Source organism: Ambystoma mexicanum, chromosome 7q (genome assembly GCF_040938575.1).
Source record: "Ambystoma mexicanum isolate Mex_15411 chromosome 7q, UKY_AmexF1_1, whole genome shotgun sequence".
NCBI classification, from domain to species: Eukaryota; Metazoa; Chordata; class Amphibia; order Caudata; family Ambystomatidae; genus Ambystoma; species Ambystoma mexicanum.
In genome coordinates, this window is record NC_090941.1 from 771,360,649 (window position 1) to 771,384,984 (window position 24,336).

Consider the following 24,336-nt stretch of genomic DNA (forward strand, 5'->3'; position numbering starts at 1 on the left):
AGACCCAGGGGCAATCTAATTACCCCTACCAGTACTGCCACAATATGATGGTTTGTACTGGTTCTGTTCCCAATTTAAGACTAGTAAAGTCAATGGTGACTTTCCATGCCCTGGGAGACAGCAGTCAGTCCCACGGTATGGAGTCTATGTTTGGGGGTCACTATGACACCCCTGTGTTACTGCACCGAGGGTGCTGTGTAACACACTTACCAAGAATACATGAAACCCTATGGAGTAAAAGACCCCATAGCCCATTAAACACATTACAAAGTCAAAGGATCTCTCAAATCATGTCTAAGAGTGGGAGAAAAAGAGTCCCACTCTTAGCAAGAGAAAAAAATAAACCCCAAAAAATCCAGCAAAGCTGCTGGGGGACTCACTAGGTTTGGGAAATTAGCCTTAACAGAGAATTCTCCCTAACAGTCATTGATTTTGTTTTTGAAATGGTCAGCTAGGTTGTTGCATAGTTTCTGTGAAGGTATTGGAGTGTTGTCACAACCTGGTGGGATTCTCATTTCATTTATGATTTTGAACATTTCCTTTTGTGCGTTGGTGGCTTTGGTGCTTCTGTTGTCATAATGCCTTTTCTTTGCCGTTATATTCTTTTCTTCATTCTAGTTCCAGCTTCTTGTTGTTCCTTTTCATGATGCTTAGTAGTGGGGTGAACCATTTTGCCATTGCTCTTTTTCTTGAGGGGTTAAACGTTTTTTCCGGGGAGATGTTTTCAATTATATCAGTAATCCATTTATGTAGCAGGTCAATTTTTCTGTCTAGGTCTGCCTTCTCCAGTTCAGTCGTGGATGCCTTTGTTAGCTCCAGTTGTTCTTTTAGGTTGCTTTCTTTGATGGTTTTCCAGTTTCTTTTTCTGGTGGTTGGAAATTTGAGGGGCTGGTTTGTAGCTTTAGTCAGTATCGTAATCACAAATGGAATGATGAGATGGCCGCTCCAAAGTATTTCTATCGGCGGTGCAGTGGTGATAAGTCTTTTCTTGGTGAAGATTGCATCAAGTGTGTGCCCTGCCGAGTGTGTTGTTCCTTTGACTAGCTGTTGTAGTTTCATGGTTGTTAGTTGCCTGATTAGTGAGTTTTGTGAGTTGGCGTGTTTTTCTTCAAACCATATGTTGAAGTCCACCAGGATCATCAGATGCTCATGTTGGATGGCTATGTTGGTGATGGCTTCTATAAAGTTGTCGATGAAGGTTGCATCATATGTCAGTGGTCTGTAAACCAGTATGAATTGAATGTTTGTTTTTGGATTTGCTGATAGGTGTACTACCATGGATTCTCAGTTCATGTTTAGCGGTTTGTCTGTAGGCATTTGAAGTTTGTGGGTGGGGGTAGCTTTGGAGTGTGATTTTGTAGCTATCGTCTAGCCATTTTTCTCTGATGAATAGGATGTCGATACCATTGTCAATACAGCAGGTCAAAGATCTCTGTTGAGTGTTTTGACATAGATCTTGCGTTCATTAGGTTGCAATGGATTTTTATGGTATATTTTGGTTTGTGCTTTGTTATCGGCGCTGTTTTCTTACTGGTGTTTTGGTTTTCTTCCATGATGATATCCGATTGTGGTGTTGTGTCACGCTCACCTGGTCTCCACGGGGGCGCCGCCCGAAGATGCAGGAATGATGTCTGCCCTGGCGTTACTCGGCTGGATGAGGAGACTTGCATGTGACTTCTCCTTCCCTGTCACTTCCCCGAATGCTTTGCCTACAAGGTCGAAATAGGATGTTAGCACCATGAGGAGCGGGGTTGAGTTCCCACCTCCCGCAACCTCCTAATGCCCCCTATCTGCTTCAGCCTCACCTTGGTTTGTTTAGTGGTGGACTCTCCATCCTGCGGTCTCTCGAAGGGGTGCAATATGACAGTCTCTCCCTGGATCTAATTCCTTCACTGATCATGTGGGGGTGTAGTGGAGTCTTGAATTGCTTGACTCAGCAGGTAAGTCTTTATACCTATAGATGCTTGGAATAGCTGCTTAAATGTCTTTATTATTTAACTTTGTATTCACCTTTCTTTCAGGCGCGGTCTTGAGCAGTTTGGTAATGAAGATTTGACTCGTCCTTCAACGCTGAGCAGGTTCTATGCGGAAAGTTGGAGCGTTCGTGAGTGGCGCCGAATGTCTCTATAATGGTTTCTTTCTGTGTGCGACTAACTTGCTGTGTTCTTTACTTTCCTGCAGGTGCAGTGTGTCTCCGGAGCGGCGATCGGATGAACTGCTGCAGTGAAATCCAAAGAGGAGCGGTCTCTGGGTGAGTATCAGCTGTTCTAGCAGATGCTTTCTTTTCTGCAGGTGCAGCGAACTGAAGAGCAGCTGAAGGAGCGGCCGCTCGGATGGAATCCTTCAGGTAAGGTTGTAAACTCCGTATTAATTCCTGTTTCTCTCTTCTCTTCATCTGGTCTCAGGTTTGGATGGATGGAAGTTCCAGAACGGGCGTGGCTACTGGCGTTCAGGTACTGGAGCTGAACAGACACGGTGAGCATTACGCTGCAGGAATGCAGAATAACGCGAAGTGTGTTCTGTCGGCAGTGTGTGGCTTAAATAGCCTTGTAGTTCCAATTAAATAGTCCCTCCTGCCTCATTCTGCAATCACAGGTAAAGTAGTCCCACAGCCACACCCGAGATAAGCCAGATGATTTAGCTTCCTTTGACAGGGCTGCATGTAATCCCATGTAGTGCATTACCAGATGGAAAACCATGAGCCTGGTACCAACGGCGCCAGGACGGAGTCCAGGAAGTCCTTGGACTACCCTTTGGGGTTTTATAAGCCATGATGGGTGTCAGTGACTGGGAAAGGCCTGCCAGCTCCAAGTGTTTTGGAGCATGCACCATGACAGCGCTCCCCCCCAAAGCCCTCCTAACGGTGGGTCCCTCCACCGGTCCAGGTTTGTTAGGATGATTATGATGGAATCTTTTTAACAACTGTGGAGCTTGAATGTGATCACTGGGTTCCCATGATGTCTCCTGCGGTCCATTCCTTTCCAGTCTATTAAATACAATAATTTTGATTTGATGATTTTTGAATCCAGAATGTCCTTAACTTCAAATTCAGGTTCTCCGTCGACCATAACCGGTTTGGGTGGTTTTTGTATGCGGGTCCCTGGTTGCACTGGTTTCAGAAGTGAGACGTGAAACACAGGATGAATCCTCATGTGTGGTGGTAGGTCCAATTTTACTGCTACCGGATTAATGATAGCCTTTATTATGTACGGACCCCAATATCTGGGGTTGAAGGTATGAGTTCCTTTCACTGGTATGGGCTTTGAGGCCAGCCAGACTTCACCTCCTACTTGATACTTTGGAGCTTCACTTCTATGTGCGTCTGCTGATTTCTTGTACCTTTCCTTAGCTTGCCTCAGATGATCAGTCGCTTGTTTAAAGGCTTGAATGATGGTAGTATGTAAGCTGCTTACCGCTGGCATTTCCAGAGATTGAGGTGGATCAAGATTGGAGGTTCATGGGTGCATTCTATATATTGTGTAAAAAGGACTTTGCCCAGTGCTGGAATGTAAGGCATTGTTATAAGCATACTCTGTTATCCACAAAATATCTTTCCAACTGCCTTCTTTTTGGTGGAACATGCATTTTAGTTATTGCTCCAAAGTCTGGTTGGTCCTCTCGGTCTGACCATCGGTTTGTGGATGGTGGCTGGTAGAAAGTCTTACATCGATTTGAGCTAACTCGCAACATTTTCTCCAGAAACTTGAGATGAATTGAGTGCCTCGGTCTGAAATCAGGATGGAAGGAAATCCGTGTATTCGGACTATCTGTTCAAGGAATTCCTTGGCTAGGATTGAAGCTGAGAGTAAACCTTTTAGAGGAATGAAGTGGGCCATTTGGAAAAAAAATTCACTACCACTAAAATGGTGTTGAATCCATTGAAAGGAGGGAGGTCTGTGATGAAACCAAGAGACAATGTATGCCACAGTGTAGGCGGAATACCAGGGTTTGCAGTAGACCGGGTGATCTCTTTTTTTGGGCTTTGTTTTGTGCACACATTCCACATGATAACACAAATTGCTTGATGTCCTTACGCCTGGTTGGCCAAGTTGCTCTTTTGACTTTGGCTTCAGTTTTAGCAATTCCAGGTGACCTTCTACCAGAGATTCGTGGTAATTTGAGATTACCTTGTTCTGAAGTTCCTTGCTGGTTAGATAGAGACATTCCTGAAAGTAAGGCAAATGGTTTGAGACTGAGTGGTGCAGACTTTTAGTTGGCCAATCTTGCAGAGTGCTGCTATACATGAGATGTGCGATTTCTTCGTGAATGTCATCTAAAGTTAGCGACGTAGTAATTCCCAGGATTCTTCCTCCAGGGATGATGGGTACAGGGTCTGGACTTGCGTGTGCATCATCTACTCCTATACGGGACAGGGCATCTGCTTTTCCATTTCGACAACCAGGCCGGTAAGTAATTACAAAATCGAATTCAGCAAAAAATAACACCCATCGAAGTTGGCGAGATGATTGTGCCTTCGCCAACTTTAGGTATTGGAGATTGCGATGATCAGTGATTACCATGATGGTATGCCTTGCCCCCAGAAGGTAATGCCGCCAAGCTTTGAAAGCCGCCTTGATGGCCAAATGTCCCTTGTCTGTTATGGCGTAGTTCAATTCTGGTGCCGTGATTTTCCGTGACCAAAAGGCCACCGGGTGTAGTTGGCCAGTTTCAGGATCTCTTTGAGAAAGGACCGCTCCCATTGCTAAGCTGGAAGCGTCGGTCTCAACCACATACGGGAGATCTGGACGAAGATGCTTCAGAATTGGAGCTGAGATGTATTTTTGCTTTACATTTTGGAAAGCCTTTTCCGCCTCTTCTGACCATTGGAAACATTTATTCTTTCGCAGCAAAGAGGTAATGGGGTGCACAAGGTGCGAGAAACCTGGAATGAAGCGACGATAGAAATTCGCAAATCCCAGCATACTCTGAACTCCTTTGATTGAGGTTGGAGAATGCCAGTTGAAGATGGCATCAACTTTTCGCGAATCCATACGTACACCACGAGGGGTTAAAACAAACCCAAGGAACTCGATCTCCGTAACATGGAAGAAGCATTTTTCTAGTTTAGCATAAAGTTTGTTTTGCCAAAGTTTCTCCAGAACAGCACGGACATGTTTTACATGTTCTTGTTCAGAAGAGGAGTATACCAGAATGTCGTCGATGTATACCACGAGACAGACATGGATCAACTCTCGCAGGACGTCATTCATAAAATATTGAAACACTGCTGGGGCGTTACACAGGCCGAAAGGCATTACCTGGTATTCAAATAGCCCATATTTAGTACAGAAAGCGGTCTTCCATTCGTCTCCTTTCTTGATTCGTATTAGGTGGAACGCTCCTCGGAGGTCTAACTTGGTATAAATCTCTGCATCTTTAACTTGGTCCAATAGTTCAGGAATCAAAGGTAAGGGGTAACGGTTTTTAACAGTGACTTGGTTCAATGCGCGGTAGTCGATACAAGTCCTAAGGTCTCCTTCCTTTTTAGGCACGAAGAATAAGGGTGATGCCGCCGGGGACTTGGACGGCTGGTTAAAACCGTTTGCCAGGTACTGGTCCAGATACTTTCTTAAATGCAGATTTTCAGGCTTGCTGAGTGTATAAATCCGGCCACAAGGAATCTAAGCTCCTGGTATGAGGTCGATCTGGCAGTCGTATGGTCTATGGGGGGGGGGGAAGAGTGTTGGCTTGATCCTTCTGGAAGACGTCCTGATAGTCTTGGTATACCTGGGGTAGCGGATTTGTTAAACTCATGATCGTAGTCATTGCCTTGGTCAAGGGTTCTTCTGTTCGATAACAAGTTTGAGCACACTCAACTGAGAAGGTCAGCTTCTTCGCACGCCAGTCGATACAAGGATTGTGTGATTCTAGCCATGGCATTCCCAGAATTATTTGGAATTGTGGAGCCTTGAATAAATCTAACACAATGGCTTCCCGAAGCCCATTTTGGCACAAAAGCGTCATCTCTGTCGTTGAATGTGTTACCGGTCCCGAAGAAATCTCAGTTCCATCGACAGTGGTGACTAAGTCAGTTGTTGCCTTCTCGCAAAGAGGAAAATTCATCCTTGTAGCCAATTCTTGGTCCATATAATTCCCAATGGCTACGCTATCGATATATGCTCTGACTGCATGCATTTGAGATGGCTGTTGGTGATTTATGAGGATCATTGGCAAAGCTAGGTGCGAGGTCTGGGAGTCCTTCTTTTCGTTCGACAAGCGGACCTCTACACTTGTCGGGCGAGGAAGTTTTCCGGAACTGGTTCTGCCTCGGTCTTGCCGGCAACCCCTACTGTCTTCTTGGCTGGTTTCACTGGACACTCACGGAGGAAGTGACCGGCTGTTCCACTGTTGCTGCCTTCTCTTGTCCCTTTCAGCCTTGGATAGCGGTCCTCGCACCCCTCCAATCTGCATGGGTTCGGACACGTCAGTAGTCTTGGAAACGTTTTCCTTTGGACGCACAAATACCCGAGAGTCCATTCTAGCTCGATCAGCCTTACGGTTCTGCAACCTATGATCAAGCTGGACCACCAAGTCTATGTATTCAGCACAGTCTCTGGGTGGATTGACCACTTGAGCTAAAACGTCTTTTAACTCGCTTCTCAAACCACGATGAAACAACGTTGTTCTTTTGTCCTCCGGCCAACCAGTTTCCACTACCAACCTATTGAAGGTTGCAATGAACGTTAACAGATCTTGATCCCCTTGACGTAGAGACAGGAGTTTGTTATCTAATGCCTCCCCTTGAGAGTGCCGGGCAAACAACTTTTCCATGTCCAGTTGGAACCTCTGGAAGTCTCGCAAAACGGGGTCGTCCCGATTGACTAGAGGTACCGACCAGTCTGCAGCACTGCCAGTGAGATATGAGAGCACAAAGGCCACCTTTGACTGGTCATTCGGAAAGGCCCCAGGCCTACATAGCAAGCGCAGACGGCACTGATTCATAAAAACTGCGTACCTTTTTGAATCTCCTGCAAAACGTTCTGGGGGTGCTAAAGGTACGGCTCCTGGAAGGACCACCTGTACTGGATTGCTTGGTGAAGCTGGGACCATGGAACTCGCTGTGGGTAGCGAGGTTTGTCCCGCCTGTGATTGTAGCAACTGTCTGGCGAGATCGTCTGTCCGATCCTTGGTTACAATCAACTCTCTCCTTAAGGCATTGGTTTCTTGCCTGGCTGAATGCACTTCAGCCCTATGTTCCCCCAAATGCTGGGCTAGCTGGTCAGTCTCTGAGGTTTCCATGATGCCCAGGTGGAGGTTTTTATGAAGGGCTTCGCGTTCTGTCACGCTCACCTGGTCTCCACGGGGGCGTCGCCCGAAGATGCAGGAATGATGTCTGCCCTGGCGTTATTCAGCTGGATAAGGAGACTTGCACGTGACTTCTCCTTCCCTGTCACTTCCCTGAATGCTTTGCTTACAAGGTCAAAATAGGATGTTAGCATCGTGAGGAGCAGGGTTGAGTTCCAACCTCCCGCAACCTCCTAATGCCCCCTCTCTGCTTCAGCCTCACTTTGGTTTGTTTAGTGGTGGACTCTCCGTCCTGCGGTCTCTCGCAGGGGCGCAATATGACAGTCTCTCCCTGGATCTAGTTCCTTCACTGATCCTGTGGGGGGTGTAGTGGAGTCTTGAGTTGCTTGACTCAGCAGGTAAGTCTTTATACCTATAGATGCTTGGAATAGCTGCTTAAATGTCTTTATTATTAAAGTATTCACCTTTCTTTCAGGCGCAATCTTGAGCAGTCTTGTAATGAAGATTTGACTTGTCCTTCAACGCTGAGCAGGCTCTATGCGGGAAGTTTGAGCGTTCGTGAGTGGTGCCGAATGTCTCTATAATGGTTTCTTACCGTGTGCGACTAACCTGCTGTGTTCTTTTATTTCCTGCAGGTGCAGCGTGTTTCCGGAGTGGCGATCGGATGAACCGCTGCAGTGAAATCCCAAGGGGAGCGGTCTCTGGGTGAGTATCAGCTGTTCTAGCAGATGCTTTCTTTTCTGCAGGTGCGGCGAACTGAAGAGCAGCTGAAGGAGTGGCCGCTTGGATGGAATCCTTCAGGTAAGGTTGTAAACTCTGTATTAATTCCTGTTTCTCTCTTCTCTTCATCTGTTCTCAGGTTCTGATGGATGGAAGTTCCAGAACGGGCGTGGCTGCTGGCGTTCAGGTACTGGAGCTGAACAGACACGGTGAGTGTTACGCTGCAGGAGTGCAGAATAACGCAAAGTGTGTTCTGTCAGCAGGGTGTGGCTTAAATAGCCTTGTAAGTAGTTCCAATTAAATAGTCCCTCCTGCCTCATTCTGCAATCACAGGTAAAGTAGTCCCACAGCCACACCCGAGATAAGCCAGATGATTTAGCTTCCTTTTACTGGGCTGCATGGGTTCGGACACGTCAGTAGTCTTGGAAACGTTTTCCTTTGGACGCACAAATACCCGAGAGTCCATTCTAGCTCGATCAGCCTTACGGTTCTGCAACCTATGATCAAGCTGGACCACCAAGTCTATGTATTCAGCACAGTCTCTGGGTGGATTGACCACTTGAGCTAAAACGTCTTTTAACTCGCTTCTCAAACCACGATGAAACAACGTTGTTCTTTTGTCCTCCGGCCAACCAGTTTCCACTACCAACCTATTGAAGGTTGCAATGAACGTTAACAGATCTTGATCCCCTTGACGTAGAGACAGGAGTTTGTTATCTAATGCCTCCCCTTGAGAGTGCCGGGCAAACAACTTTTCCATGTCCAGTTGGAACCTCTGGAAGTCTCGCAAAACGGGGTCGTCCCGATTGACTAGAGGTACCGACCAGTCTGCAGCACTGCCAGTGAGATATGAGAGCACAAAGGCCACCTTTGACTGGTCATTCGGAAAGGCCCCAGGCCTACATAGCAAGCGCAGACGGCACTGATTCATAAAAACTGCGTACCTTTTTGAATCTCCTGCAAAACGTTCTGGGGGTGCTAAAGGTACGGCTCCTGGAAGGACCACCTGTACTGGATTGCTTGGTGAAGCTGGGACCATGGAACTCGCTGTGGGTAGCGAGGTTTGTCCCGCCTGTGATTGTAGCAACTGTCTGGCGAGATCGTCTGTCCGATCCTTGGTTACAATCAACTCTCTCCTTAAGGCATTGGTTTCTTGCCTGGCTGAATGCACTTCAGCCCTATGTTCCCCCAAATGCTGGGCTAGCTGGTCAGTCTCTGAGGTTTCCATGATGCCCAGGTGGAGGTTTTTATGAAGGGCTTCGCGTTCTGTCACGCTCACCTGGTCTCCACGGGGGCGTCGCCCGAAGATGCAGGAATGATGTCTGCCCTGGCGTTATTCAGCTGGATAAGGAGACTTGCACGTGACTTCTCCTTCCCTGTCACTTCCCTGAATGCTTTGCTTACAAGGTCAAAATAGGATGTTAGCATCGTGAGGAGCAGGGTTGAGTTCCAACCTCCCGCAACCTCCTAATGCCCCCTCTCTGCTTCAGCCTCACTTTGGTTTGTTTAGTGGTGGACTCTCCGTCCTGCGGTCTCTCGCAGGGGCGCAATATGACAGTCTCTCCCTGGATCTAGTTCCTTCACTGATCCTGTGGGGGGTGTAGTGGAGTCTTGAGTTGCTTGACTCAGCAGGTAAGTCTTTATACCTATAGATGCTTGGAATAGCTGCTTAAATGTCTTTATTATTAAAGTATTCACCTTTCTTTCAGGCGCAATCTTGAGCAGTCTTGTAATGAAGATTTGACTTGTCCTTCAACGCTGAGCAGGCTCTATGCGGGAAGTTTGAGCGTTCGTGAGTGGTGCCGAATGTCTCTATAATGGTTTCTTACCGTGTGCGACTAACCTGCTGTGTTCTTTTATTTCCTGCAGGTGCAGCGTGTTTCCGGAGTGGCGATCGGATGAACCGCTGCAGTGAAATCCCAAGGGGAGCGGTCTCTGGGTGAGTATCAGCTGTTCTAGCAGATGCTTTCTTTTCTGCAGGTGCGGCGAACTGAAGAGCAGCTGAAGGAGTGGCCGCTTGGATGGAATCCTTCAGGTAAGGTTGTAAACTCTGTATTAATTCCTGTTTCTCTCTTCTCTTCATCTGTTCTCAGGTTCTGATGGATGGAAGTTCCAGAACGGGCGTGGCTGCTGGCGTTCAGGTACTGGAGCTGAACAGACACGGTGAGTGTTACGCTGCAGGAGTGCAGAATAACGCAAAGTGTGTTCTGTCAGCAGGGTGTGGCTTAAATAGCCTTGTAAGTAGTTCCAATTAAATAGTCCCTCCTGCCTCATTCTGCAATCACAGGTAAAGTAGTCCCACAGCCACACCCGAGATAAGCCAGATGATTTAGCTTCCTTTTACTGGGCTGCATGTAGTGCCATGTAGTGCATTACCAGATGGAAAACCATGAGCCTGGCGCCAACGGCGCCAGGACTAAGTCCAGGAAGTCCTTGGACTACCCTTCGGGGTTTTATAAGCCCTGATGGGTGTCAGTGACTGGGAAAGGCCTGCCAGCTCCAAGTGTTTTGGAGCATGCACCATGACATGTTGGTGCAGTTGTGTTTGTGTCTTCATGAAATAGTTATTCTAGGTTAAGTCTTGTTTTTTTTTTTCATCAGGTTCGTCTTCTAGAATTTGTGGCTGTTGAAGGGTGGGTCCTCTTATTTTGGTGACATAAGGTGTTAGGGCGTTGATCGTGTACTTGTTCCCTCTAGCTTTGTTCATTCTTATTCTGCGTGGTTGTGTTTGGTTGTCGGTTTTTCTTGATTTGTTTGTTGGGTCAGTTAATTCCAGCGAGTGGTTGTTTGTGAGGTAAGGTGTTAGATGTAGGGATTTATCTCTTCTGCGGGCACTGGTTCTGTTTTCGTTCTTGTCAATGGGGGTGTGTTTGACAGTTGTGGATCTTTTTTGGCATTCAGTTGGATTTGTTTCCTCTGCCTTCTGTCTTTCTCGTGGTCCAATTTGTTTTTGCTGCATTTTGTCCGCTGTGTGGTTGGTGTCGGGGTGTTTCTTTTTTTATTTTGGTTGTCGCGGTTGTGTTCCTTGTAAGTGGTTAGGTTTATATATCCTTTGGGTTTCCTCCTGGGTTGAGGTTGTGGTTGCAGGGCTGGTAGCCCACGTGCAGTACTTTGCTGGTTGGCTCGGTTGTTGTTATGATTGTGAGGTTGTACATGTTGTTTCCTGGTTAGTTTTGTTTGGTTCGTTGCTTCGTGGCGTGTATGATTGTGGGTGTGGTGCTGTCATTGCATGGAGTCCGTTTTTTGTGCTTAGTCTGGCTGTCTCATAGGGTTGGTCTGGGTGAGGTGGGTTTGCTGATACAAGTTTGGGGGCTGTCTGGTAGTGTGATTGCTAGATAACATGTGTATGCTTCAATATGTGGCTAATGTGCGACCGACTATGTGTAGTTGGTGGCTGTGGGGATGGTCTAGTCAGGGTTATATAGCTAGGGCACCTCTGGTACTGTTCCAATGTGGCACTCTGTAGGTGTGTCTCAAGGCAACATTTAACAATTCTGTAAGTGTGTGACCTAGGCTAATATTCACAGTACTATCCCAATGTGGCACTTTCTAGATGTGACTTAAGGCACTATGAACAATTCCCCAATTGGGTGACGCAGGCTAATATCCATAGTACTATCCCAGTGTGACACGGGCTAATAATAACATTACTATCTCAGTGTGGGGCAGGCTAATAATCACAGTACCATTTCAGTGTGGTACTTTCTAGATGTGATTCAAGATAATATGAACAATTCTCTAATGGTCAGATGCAGGCCGATATTCACAATACTATCTCAGTATGGCACATGCTAATAACCACAGTGTTATCCCAGTGTGGAACAGGATAATAGTCACATCTATTTGTGGTACAGGCTAATCACAGTGCCATCTTAATGTGGCACAGGCAAACATTCACAGTACTATCCCAATGTGGCACTCTCTAGATGTGACTTAAGGCACTATTAACAATTCTCTAAGGTTGTGATGCAGGCTAATGTTAACAGTTCTGTCCCATTGTGGCACCGGTTAATAATCACAGTACTATCTCACGGTGGAATTTTTTGGATGTGATTCAAGTCAATGTGAACAATTCTCTAAGGGTACGATGCAGGCTGATATTCAAAGTACTATCACAGTGTGCTATTTTCTAGATGTGATTCAAGTCAATCTGAACAATTCTCTAAGGGTGCGATGCAGGCTAATATTTACAGTACTATCAACGTATGGTAATTTGTAGATGTGATTCAAGTCAATCTGAACAATTCTCTAAGGGTGTGACGCAGGCTAATATTCACAGTTCTATCACAGTGTGGTGCAGGCTAATTTTCACAGTGCTATCACAGTGTAGGATAGTTTGCTAAGTGACAGGGCATCCAGGGAAGAGGGATTGCTCTACTCCCCACCCAGGCCACTCCTACCTTGATTGTAGCTGCTAGTTGATGGCTGGCCACTGGCTTCCCCTGCTGACATCTGCAGACACTGACTGGAGCTGCCCTTTGCCTCGGGCCCTTAGCCGCAGGGCTGCACAGGCTGAGGGCTGACCTTGGAGGGTGGATTAAGAGGCGCAATCGGACCAGAGCCAGTGGGCGGGATTGGAGGCGGGCGCAGGGAGTTTCACAGGGAAATGTGACTGGGGAGAGGGTCGGCAGGATCGGGGTTTGAAATTAAAAACCAATGGGTGCCCATGAAAAAATAAGGCCTAGGAGGGTCTCTGTTTTGTCGCACTCACCTGCTATGCATCAGATTGAAGTGGCGTGCAGGGTGCAGTGCGGGGTCTGGGGGCAAGCAAGAACACGGTCTTGTGACCAATCAGAGCCTGTGGGTGGGATGGGAGGTGGGAGGAGGGAGTTTCACAGGGAAATCTGACTGTGGAGAGGGTCAGAGGGATCAGTGGTTTGAAATTAAAAACCCATGGGCGCCCATGAAAAAATAAAAGGCCCAGGAGGGTCTCTGTTTTATCTCACTCACCTGCTACGCATCAGATCGAAGTGGCGTGCAGGATGCAATGCTGGGGGTTGGGAGCATGCAAGAACACGGTCTTGTGACCAATCAGAGCCCGTGGGCAGGATAGGAGGCAGGAGGAGGGAGTTTCACAGGCAAATGTGACCGGGGAGAGGGTCAGAGGGATTGGGGGTTTGAAATTAAAAACCAATGGGTTCCAATGAAAAAATAAGGCCCAGGAGGATATCCGTTTTATCCCACTCACCTGCTAGGCATCAGATCGAAGTGGCGCACAGAGTGCAGTGCCGGAGGCAGCCAAGGACCTGGTCTTGTGACCAATCAGGGCCGGTGGGCGGGATGGGAGGCAGGAGGAGGGAGTTTCATGGGGAAATGTGACCGGGGAGATGGTCGGAGGGATCGGGGTTTGAAATTAAAAATCAATGGGTGCCGATGAAAAAATAAGGCCCAGGAGGGTCTCTGATTTATCGCACTTACCTGCTATGCATCATATCGAAGTGGCGTGTGGGGTGCAGTAGCCTGGCTGGGAGCAGGCAATAACACTGTCTTGTGACCAATCAGGGCCGTTGGGCGGGATGGGAGGTGGGAGGAGGGAGTTTCACTGGAAAATGTGACCGGGGAGAGGGTCAGGGATCGGGGGTTTGAAATTAAAAACCAATGGGTGCCAATGAAAAGATAAGGCCCAGGAGCGTCTCTGTTTTATCGCACTCACCTGCTACGCATCAGATCGAAGTGGTGTTCAGGGTGCCGTGCCGGAGCTGGGGGCAGGCAAGGACACGGTCTTGTGACCAATCAGGGGTGGTTGGTGGGATGGGAGGTGGGAGGAAAACTATGTAAAAACTATGGAAAAAGTACTCTAAGATACACATTTTGCACTGATTTGTAAAGAATTGCAATGGTTTGGAAATGGAAATTACCTTCCAAACTCTCTTCGGAGATGATAGCTCACTAGTTACGGATGCTAACGAAGTGGCTTACCTTGTAAGTCAGTTGCGCACATGCATAGTAATTGTGTGCACAAACAGCAACCATTTCCGCTCTTAGAGAAAAATAATTAGAGGGAACACTGGTAGAGGGTCAATTTGGTGACATATTGGCAAAGGGGCGTGCCCTCATTTGTATGGGATTTTCTTTATGCGAATGAGGGAGCCCTCTTTATATGACTGTTTTTCCCCAACATGAAAACAGGCAGACCCACAATAACGCCCCCTCCCCCCGATACCCTGCTCTCCTGGAAGCATCATAAACATTGCTAGTGGCACTCGTTACCACCGGGGAGTGGCTTTGGTAGAAGGGTCTGATGGCAGTGCAGTGGCAAACTCCCTCCTCCCTAAAGGAGGCACTCCAGCCCCCAGCCATAGTAAAACTTGAGGTGGCTTCAGGAAAAACGATCATAACAGCTGGAGGCACTTGAAGCATTTCAAAAGGTGAACCTGGCACCCAACATTACTATGGTTTTCAGGGGAATGAGGGGTTCCAAATGTGTTGCAAAGTGCAAAAACTGCCACCTTGCCCTACTTTGTGCATAACACAAGGTTTCGATGCTTTTATATTAAAATTAAGATTAAGATGTCCTAAATTAAAGACACAGTTCATATTAGAAGTATGATCCTGCCATTAAAACTCTTTCTTTTAAGTAAAAGTACCTGAAATACTTACCAGTCCACCTAAATCTGTATACAAATAGACCCAAAAAGAACCCGTTTTATAGAGGGTTAAGCAAAGTTCAGTGCTCAGCTGGTTTATAATGCAAAGCAGATCCAAAGCTTGACTTTTTTCTGTAACGTGATCTACGCAAGTTTATCAGAGTATTGCTGCTCCCTGATGATGATGGGAAAAGGAAAACATGAATTTATATTACTGTAACTTTTCTTCTAAGCAGTCAAATTAAGTGTCCAGAAGGTACAATGCATCCTTTCCCTCAGCTTCATGTTCTATATTGTTAACGTCTGGAACAGCATGACATGGGACGTGTCACTGCTACAAAAACACTGCATTATGCGCATTAATATTATTCTAATTATTTCCCATTCAAGCGTCTTGTTTTCTGTAGCAACATATCATGAATTAAAATAGGCATATCATTCAAATGTAGGATAGCATGAAGATTATTAATTTTCTTTTGTAATGACTTTTTAATTGGGGAATGCATCGCTCGTACACGATGTATGGTGTGGGCACAAAGGAGGAGACAAACAAGGAATATTGTACATATTTATATTCGTATTCAAGGAAAGCTGTGAGCTCGCAGGATCGTTTAAAAATTTAACATGTTGTGTGATTTTATAATAACTGGTTTTAATAATGCAAGACTAGAGTTGGATTTCTTCTGCAAATAGTTTGCTTTCTTATCTTGTCTGGTATTTTATTGCACGGATTGAAGTTAATGAATAGTTTCCATGCAAATTAAGCAACAGATTGAATTTAGCAAACAGGTTTCATACTATGCTAATATGTTACCGCTATAGCCTTTGTTTTTTCAATTTTTTTTAAAGATCTCTATTGCTTGAGTGTTGGCAAAATTGTTATCTGTATTAACAAGCAACAACAAAACCGACAGTGTGGGCATTTACAGTTCACTGCATTTGACATTTATTGGCAATAATCTGTATTTTCCCCATAAAGTAAGGGCCTAACACAAAGAACACACAAGACAAAGGGCTGGTCTTTATGTGACTATTATTAAGTACGCTTTTAGCCTCTACTGGCTGCTTAAATACATCTAACACTTCAAATCAGCAGCTTATAAACAAACCTTGAAGCTATGGGGGCCCATAAAATGCTTTTGATCTCTGTACCATGCAGTACGGCATCATAAATAATCTTAAAACACATCTCATAGCCCATTTTACTCAGGGAATCATAAACAATATTCAAAAGAACAATGTAACTCTTAAGGATTTTATTACTAATGGAACAAAAATGAGGACACATTACCACTTCAAAATAGAATAGAGATATATATGCTATATTAGATGGTGTGTAGGAGGGCATGCACTGCTTGATAACTATAATTTCCATAAAGATTTAAAAAATGTCCTGCATCAAGTCCTAGCACCAGTTTCACAGCCATACCTGTGCTAAGAGGGCACCCACATGTATGTAAACGTGCTAGTTATAACAGCGAGAAGACCAAATGCCCCTTTCTGGATGACAAATATTTAAGCCCCTTCATGCTTTACCATTTACCACTCGGACAACTGAAGCAGCTGTTCTACTCAGTAGCTGTGTGCAGGTTTCACACTTATAACAGAGCTTAAGTTCCATCCATACCTAGAATCCTCCAACCATGCGAAGCACCCCGTGGCGAAATGTACAAATACCACACACAGATACTCAGACACTCAGGCTTTGGGTTTGCGTTTCAGGACATCAGAATTATTTTCTCACAGATTGCTTGACCCTTATGCTTTCAGCTTCGAGACCCTTATACACTCTCCATGCAGCCTTTAATTCCCTCTTCACCTTCTCAAGCCGCGTATCACCCCGACTGGCACGCCGACCCCAGTGATAGGAAAGTGAAGAGAGAAACAGAGAGCAAGGAATAGAGAAAGAGGGACACAAAGAGAAAAAAAGAGGGACATATAGACAGGCATGGGTAAGAAAACTATATTAAATGATAAATGAGCGGGCAAGAGAACGTGACTGACTGAGACTGTGCCTAGGAGACAGTCTGATTAGGATGAAGAAGAATGTCTAGAATGAAGAAGCAGCACTACGGTGAAGACGATAGTATAGGACTAAGAGTATTGACAATGAGGAGGACTAGAATGAAGGAGGATGACCAAGTACTAGAAGAAAATTGAAGGACTAGGACAGAGGAACATAGCTTAGCCAGAACTGACATGAAGGAGTAGGACTCATTGAAGGACCAGAACAAAGGACTAGGATAAATGACTACAACTAAAGACTACAATGAATGAAAATGACTAGTGTAAAGGAGGAGTTGAATGCCTCTGCAGGAAGTCCCGCCCCCATCCTTCCTATATGTTGGAAGCCAGAGATTGCGACATGCACAACACCAGTGATGGTGCCTATTCCACAGAGAATCTTTGAGAAAATGTATCCACTGAGAAGACGCTATCTGATGCATCCTCATAGAGATGGCAATCTCTTGGAGGAGATCCGCAGAGGAATATGAAGATGAGAGAAAGAGAAGTTGGCAAAGTCACAAGAAGCAAGCGTGACACAATGAAAAGAGTGGCTGAAGAAGAGGATGTATAGACCTTATAGAATCTGATGACGAAATAAAGAATTGAGTAAACTTTCATAAGTGGAATGAAGATTTCATGTGTGAAGAGCACTGCAGAAAATGAAAGCCGTTTTATAACTGTACAGATGCAGTAATGCAAGTAGACTAAGTGATCTTAAAGGCTAGCTATACTGTTGGGTGTCTTGGCCCACGTTCAAGTTATTATGCTGCAACATTTGGTGCTGTGGGCTCAGGAAATCCAAGAGGGTGGAAAAGCCCACATGTGCGCCAGAATCCTAGAGAACCGTGCAGTTGTGCGCACACCAAAATGGTCCCCTGACCTGCCACCCACCAGTGCAAGCATGATGGGCCAGGGGTGCCATGAGTGGAATGTGTGCCAAAGGAAAAACAGCAGTGCCGGCTGGCTAAAAAAACAAAGCGCTTTAAAATCACCTCTGTTTCCCTGAATGCAAGCTAAAAATGCCTATTTTAAACATCACAAGATATTCAAAAATCTCAATGAATACCAGCAGACATTTGGCAGAATGTATTCTTGCGTGCATACTAAATCTGGAAAGATGAAGAGCCCAAAACAATGTTTATAACAAAACTGGCTGAGCTGGGGATGTCAGCAGCTTAAGTGAATTTGGGTTTAAAGCCACTAAAATCGAAATGTTTAGAATAAATGAGTGGCCTACTTGTGAGTGTCACATAGGTTGCAATTGTTTAAATGTCATAGTTTTGAACTTAGAATCAGCATTCTAGCTGCATGTGCAAAAATTGTAAGTTGGATTTGAATGTAGAAAACTGGTAACTAAAGTGACATTTAGCTGAATTCTGCCTGACAACTACCCCCAACAGGAGATGAACTGGCTCAACAACTCTTCCCAGGCCTGGCTGCATTCTGCTGCCCCTGCCAAAAGGAGATGACACCTCTCTGATTGGATTAGGGGAGGAGCACCTGGGGTCTACAGGAAACTAAACAAAGCACTGTCCCTGGCTCAGGCAAATGTTATATTAGGGGGGTCGTAAATGCCTTCCTCTTGGGAGAAACGGGGAGGGGCAGTGCCTGTGAGAGCAAGCTGAGCTTGGGGGAAGTGGATAAACCAGAAATTCCACCATGTGCTTTGGAAAACCACACCCCTTTGGGGCCAGAGCATGATTTTAAAAAGATGGGTAATTCATAGTGCGGACTTGTAAAAATTATATAAACAACATCATCATTCTTGTGATTTTTCTGTGCACATTTTAAGAGGTGTTAGGACCCTGTGGTATGTTCTTGGGGATAGTAGCGGAAAAAAGGTTGTTACTCCAAATGTATGCATGTTAAAAATCTGACACTTTATCATCTGAAACCCATATCCCTGGTGCACATTTGTGTAAAATCTGGAAAGGTTTACAGGTCGTTATCTGGATGAAAAGGGGAGAATTCTGTCATAAGTGGACACGACATCGTACAAAGACAGGGATCGGATGGTTTGGTGCTACAGAAAATATGTTAACTGGACCTATAATATTAGAAAAATGGTACATAGATAAATATGTGTATGGGTCAGAAATAGATTTGTGTGCAATTTGACAAGGGGAGGTTCCTCTGACCATAAAACCTACAGCATCACTCTGACACTCCATTTCTTTCCCCCAATCAAGGAAGAGAGGAGGAACTGGCCAATGATAAGTTGAGAGGGTTGGGCATGCAGAATGAGCCGACCTACCCACTTTCTAAACACATAAAAAGAGCCACTGGAACCCAGGTAGGGACATTTACTTTCCACTTTCTTGCGGGACGCTTTGCCGGGAGACTTCAGACTTCACATCCAGAGATCCAGACTTGAAATTCATCAATCTCCAGAGACCAGAAATTAACTCCAGAATTTGTAGCAGAGAGGCCTGAATCCACAAGCTGAATCCTCTTCAGCAGGCCTCAAAACCAACCAAACTATCCAACAGCCGGGCGAGCTGTTTGAATCCTTTGCCAAGAAATTTTGCAAGAACCTGTAGCAGTATCCAGAAAGCAGTGCTGTATCCGGAACCTCTAGCAGAACCGATAACAGAACCAGAGACCCAGAGACCAGATCGCTGTGAAGAACCGCTAGCAGAAGTCCAGCCAATCCTGACCCGATCAGTGACGAAGTCGCATTCCTGTCCAAAATCTAGTGTGAGTACCCAGCTAGCACTGTGCCAAAACCAATCTCTTAGTTTAAAATAACCTAATCCAAACTATTTTAGCGTATTAGAACTGCCTCCTAGAATCGTATCATTCTGTCATCTTTAAAACTGAAAACTGTCATCTGTCATTCTGAGCTTTAAAATTTCAAATCCGAAAAACTACCTTTACTAAATCAAATCGGCCATATGCCCGGAACCGTTTGTGCTAGGAGCGAGTTTTAACTGTCATCTTAAAGCTAAGATGCTAAGCTTTCCAACAAGCCTAGAACCGACTTCCTTATAGTGCCTGCGTAATTGCGCTCGACGCACGCGACTCAATTTGCCGCGATTTGACATTTTGCTTAATTTCAGCCACGTGTAAAAATATTTGTCCTTGCTTTCCTTGCTGAAATTCGTGTGCAACCTGACAATCATTCATAGAGCATTGCTAAAGTGATCCTGAATTAATTTAAGTATCTCTCACTCACCCTGAACCTCCTATAGGGAATTAAAAGCAATTTGAGTATATTTTTCACTTCATTGCCACCACATTTAACAGGATTTTGCCTGTGTTTAAAACTTTTACCTGTTTTCCTCTAAGCTTGCTAGGGGGGAACTGAATTATATTTGATTGCATTCCTGAGAGCTGTGTGCTTTCCTCCCATCTCTTTACCTTGCATAGAGGGGGGGGGGGTGAATTGTCAAAGAAAAGTGATTACATTGTCTTTTGTTGAAGTCATATCAAGTTTATTTTCTGTACTGCATTTTCATTCATCATTGCATTGTCCTTGAAGCCATGAAAGCATCCTCAGCTACGTTATCCTCTCTATATCACTTCTAAGCCATCAAAAAGAGTGTACCACTGTAACATTATCCATTGTTGATCACTATCATCTTCACAAGTGTGCTATCAAACATTAATTTATTATAAAAGGGTAATATATATATATATATATATATTGTTTAATTTTCAAATAAAGCTTTTAACTTGCAAAACAAACCTACTTCTTGGCTCAGTGGGGCCAGCGGGATTCTAAGAGAGGGGTGTTATATAAGGGTTGTCATCCAGAGTAAACGAACTGGACATAAAAATATATCAATAAGGGTTTCCCTCAGCATCCCAGACTAGGCATTGATTTAGCTGTAGTGTTGAATTGAATCCGCTTACAATACGTAGTGAGTAGACTGCAGGTGGTGCCGCCATTATATAGAATTCTGGACATCAGTGTCACATATTTAGTAAGCTCAGACCCACGGAGAAAGAAGGATTGGAAGGCTTTGTCACGGTAGGAAAGCAGCTGAAGATCGAGGAAGGGACTGAAATAGCTGTCTGGCCTGGTGTCAAAGGATGGAGCGGCCAAGAACTGGTTATCTATCCTTAAAGAACAGTGAATGTGAGAAGCTGAATCGGCCCATGGAAAGGTGTAAAGAAGGAACACCACAAGTGCCAAGTTTATTAATTCAAGACAATTAAATGCTGCAAAACAGGCCAAAATATGGTCTCCTGTCACATGCGTCAAAGATGGAAATAGGAGTTGGGCATGCAGACCTGGACTATGATAAGTGTGTGTCTATTCTTCCTTTTAGTCTCAGGAGCGAGGACACTTTGTGAGGACAAGTTCAAGGACTATCTGAATGGCAGACAGCATGAGCGATGAGAGATGTTGGGCTAATTGGGTGCGGAGACACGGTCAAGTCCACCCACTGACACCTGAGGTACCAGCTGACGTGCTGCAAGCAAGCCGAATGTTAAAGAAGGGTGCAATCATGCCAAACAATTGTAGAGGGTCACATAACAAAGGGCCTTATAGTTTGAGAGCCAATGATATACTGTATACTTAATAACTGATGAAGATCACTTGCAATAGGTGTGGACATAAGTTGTCCACCTGATTGCAAAGACCCAATCACAACCTATCCCTATATAGAAAGTATATTTAGATGTTCCCCTTAAGCCAACCACAACCCCCATAGGTTTTTCTTAGTTTGCCACGTAGTATGACATCACGTATGATGAGTTTTTGCTATAAAAGTATATTTTTTTATGAAATGCTATGAGAGAATGCTGTGCAACATCCGTAGATGTCTGTTATAACTACCTGTTTAGACAATTGAAAATAAAACAGTCGGGAGAGACTTTTTGCCAACTTCCTGAGTCAGTCTTATTGTTTGGTGTAAGAGTTTTTCTGCATCCCATCCTGAGTATGATATGTTATTGATTTAAGTACCCCCTGGGTTCACTAGTATGAAGAACAATGATGTGGGAGTATTGAAAAGGACTATAATGAAGCACTGTGACAAGGGACTAGGATTGGTCTGAAGGGTTATGATAAAGTAGGAAGGCCAACAAGAAGTACTCTAATCAAGGACTAGGATGAAAGCAAAGTACTAGGATGAAGAAAGAGAATGACAAGGCGGAAGGACTATTAAAAAAAGTGATAGGATGAAGGTGAATGACTAGGACAAGGGACTAGGGACTAGGACAAGGGACTATGATGAAGGAAAAGGACAAAGATGAGGGTCTATGTCAAAGAGCAGGACTATGATAAAGAAAAGAGACTATGATAAAAGTCTACAAAAAAACTATGATGAAGTACTTGAACTAATATGATGTAAGACTGTGAAGGCCTATAATGAATGACTTTGATGACTAGCACAAAGGACTATGATGACATTATTTGATGTTAAAGGTCTAAGATAAAGCATGATAATGAAGGAAGAGGACTAGAACAAACCACAATGTTTAGGAGAAGGTCTAGAACAAATGACAGTGATGAAGGAGAAGGGGTATCATGAAGGGCTATAATGATGGACTATGACAAAGTGATATAATGAAGGACAAAAAATATGATGAAGCAGGATGGTTTTGGCAAATGATTATCATGAATGACTCTAGGGTGAAGAACTATGCTGGAGGAGACGGACTAGGATGAAGAACTATGACAAAGAACAAGGACTAAGACATAGGACTAGGATAAAGGAGAGGGACCATGACAAACAAGAACAATTATGAACAAGAACAAATTTAATGTGACCTCTTTTAACTTCAACCTTGGCCTCCATGATTCAACTGACACCAAGGCTACTGCCCTCGCTACTCCTTACAAGAGATGAGCTTTACTCAAGCCATCAGTTCCCCCACTCATGTCAAGGGCTGGACCCTCGACTGGGTTATGCACCTCAACTTGCCAATTTCAGTCACAGCCATTGTCCCTGTCCTTGGATTGACCACTCACTGATCCTCTTCCTCCTACCTCTGGAGCATCCCAATGCCTGCAACGACTTCATTCGCATCCCCATAACCTCCAGACACACGTGCAAACTCACTGCTGAGCTGCTCGAACCCACCATACCCTCCTTTCTACCAACTTTACCTGAATACAATGACCTGGATACCATAACCACTGCCTGCAACTCCCTGATGCTCCACACACTTGACTCTCACGCACCCCTCAAAACACCTATCCAAAAGAAACCCTGAATTCACAATTGGTTCTCTGAAGAATTTATCCCCCTACGTAAACACAAACAGGCTTTAGAACACCTATGGAGAAAAAGCACCTTCATCGACCACAAAGAAGCCTTTCTCACTGTAGCCAAAACATACAAGGCTGGTATAATTTCCACCAAATCCTCTATCTACAATACTAGAATTAGCGAGACCAGCTCTAACACTAAAAAGATCTTTACAATCTTCAAAGAATTTGAAGACCCAGCACCTGCTATTGTCAACTTTCCCAAGGACAAAGCCTGGTGCATTACTGTTCAATCAGCACTATCAGACAAAACCACCAAATTGAGAAACAAAACTATCCTCAATAAATAATTGCTTGATGTCAAAGAGCTCTGCCCTCCCTCTCCCAAGATCACCTAGCACCTAACACTCCCCCATTCCAGTTCTCTCTTGTCTCCCCTTCAGATGTCCTCCTCCTCATCATTCAACACCTTAAACCCTCAAACTGTAAGGGTGACCTCTGCCCGCACACCTCATCAAAATGTGCGCTCAGCACCTAGCACCCATTATCTCTAAATTCATTAATGCCTGCTTTCAATCTAGCTCTGCCCAGCTACTATCAAGAAAGCTTAGGTCACCCCCTCGTCAAAAATCCATGCTCGATTAAACCAACCCTACCAACTACCGCCCCATCAATACTGTTCCTTACCTACTCAAAATCATAGACAGCACTGCTTACGTCCAACTACAAGCCTACCTAGAAGCCAACAGCCTACTGGCCTCTAGTCAATCCGGCTGCAGATACAGGCACAGCACAGAGGCTGTTCTCAACCTTAAAATCTACCTCAATGGCATCCGAGATGCTAGTGAATTATCCATCCTCCTCCTTCTTGACTTCTTTGCAGCCTTTGTCCTTGTTGACCACGACATTCTCTTCCAACACATCAATACGTAATTCAATGTCTCCAGAGAAGCCACCAGTTGGATCAATTTGTTTCTCAGTGAGCGATCCTCTAGGGTCTTCACAGGGTCAGAAGCTGCAGACCGCATAGCTGTGCCCTATGGCATCTCACCCACCTTGTACAACATGTACACAAAATCCCTGTTCATCATCATCCAGGCCTGGATGGCAGAACACCATCTATGCCTGAATGATAACAAAACTGAGCTCCTCATAGTAGGGTCCTCGTACGTTCTTAAACGCCTTGACCCCGTATTTGCATCATTCTTCATGGACGGATACCTTACCAGCATTTCAAACCATGTGAAAACACTGTGCGTACATTTAGTTGCATAACTATCTATGCACAAACATTTCCAGGCCCTTGCCTCCTCAGCGGCCTACACCACTAGGCTCATCAAACTCAGCAGAACATTTCTATCCACAGACAACTGCCTTACCCTCGCCAGAGCCATTATAAGCAGTAAATTGGATAACTGCAGCGCCATCCTCGCAGGTACTGCCTCAAAATAACTTTCACAACTACAACTGATTCAAAACAATGCCCGGCGGGCTGTCTGGGGCCTTAAACGCTTGGATAATATCTCTCATGTTAGACGGGATGCCCACTGGTTGCTAATCAAAGCACACATCGACTTAAAGATCCTCTCCGTAACGCACAGATGCATCCACAAT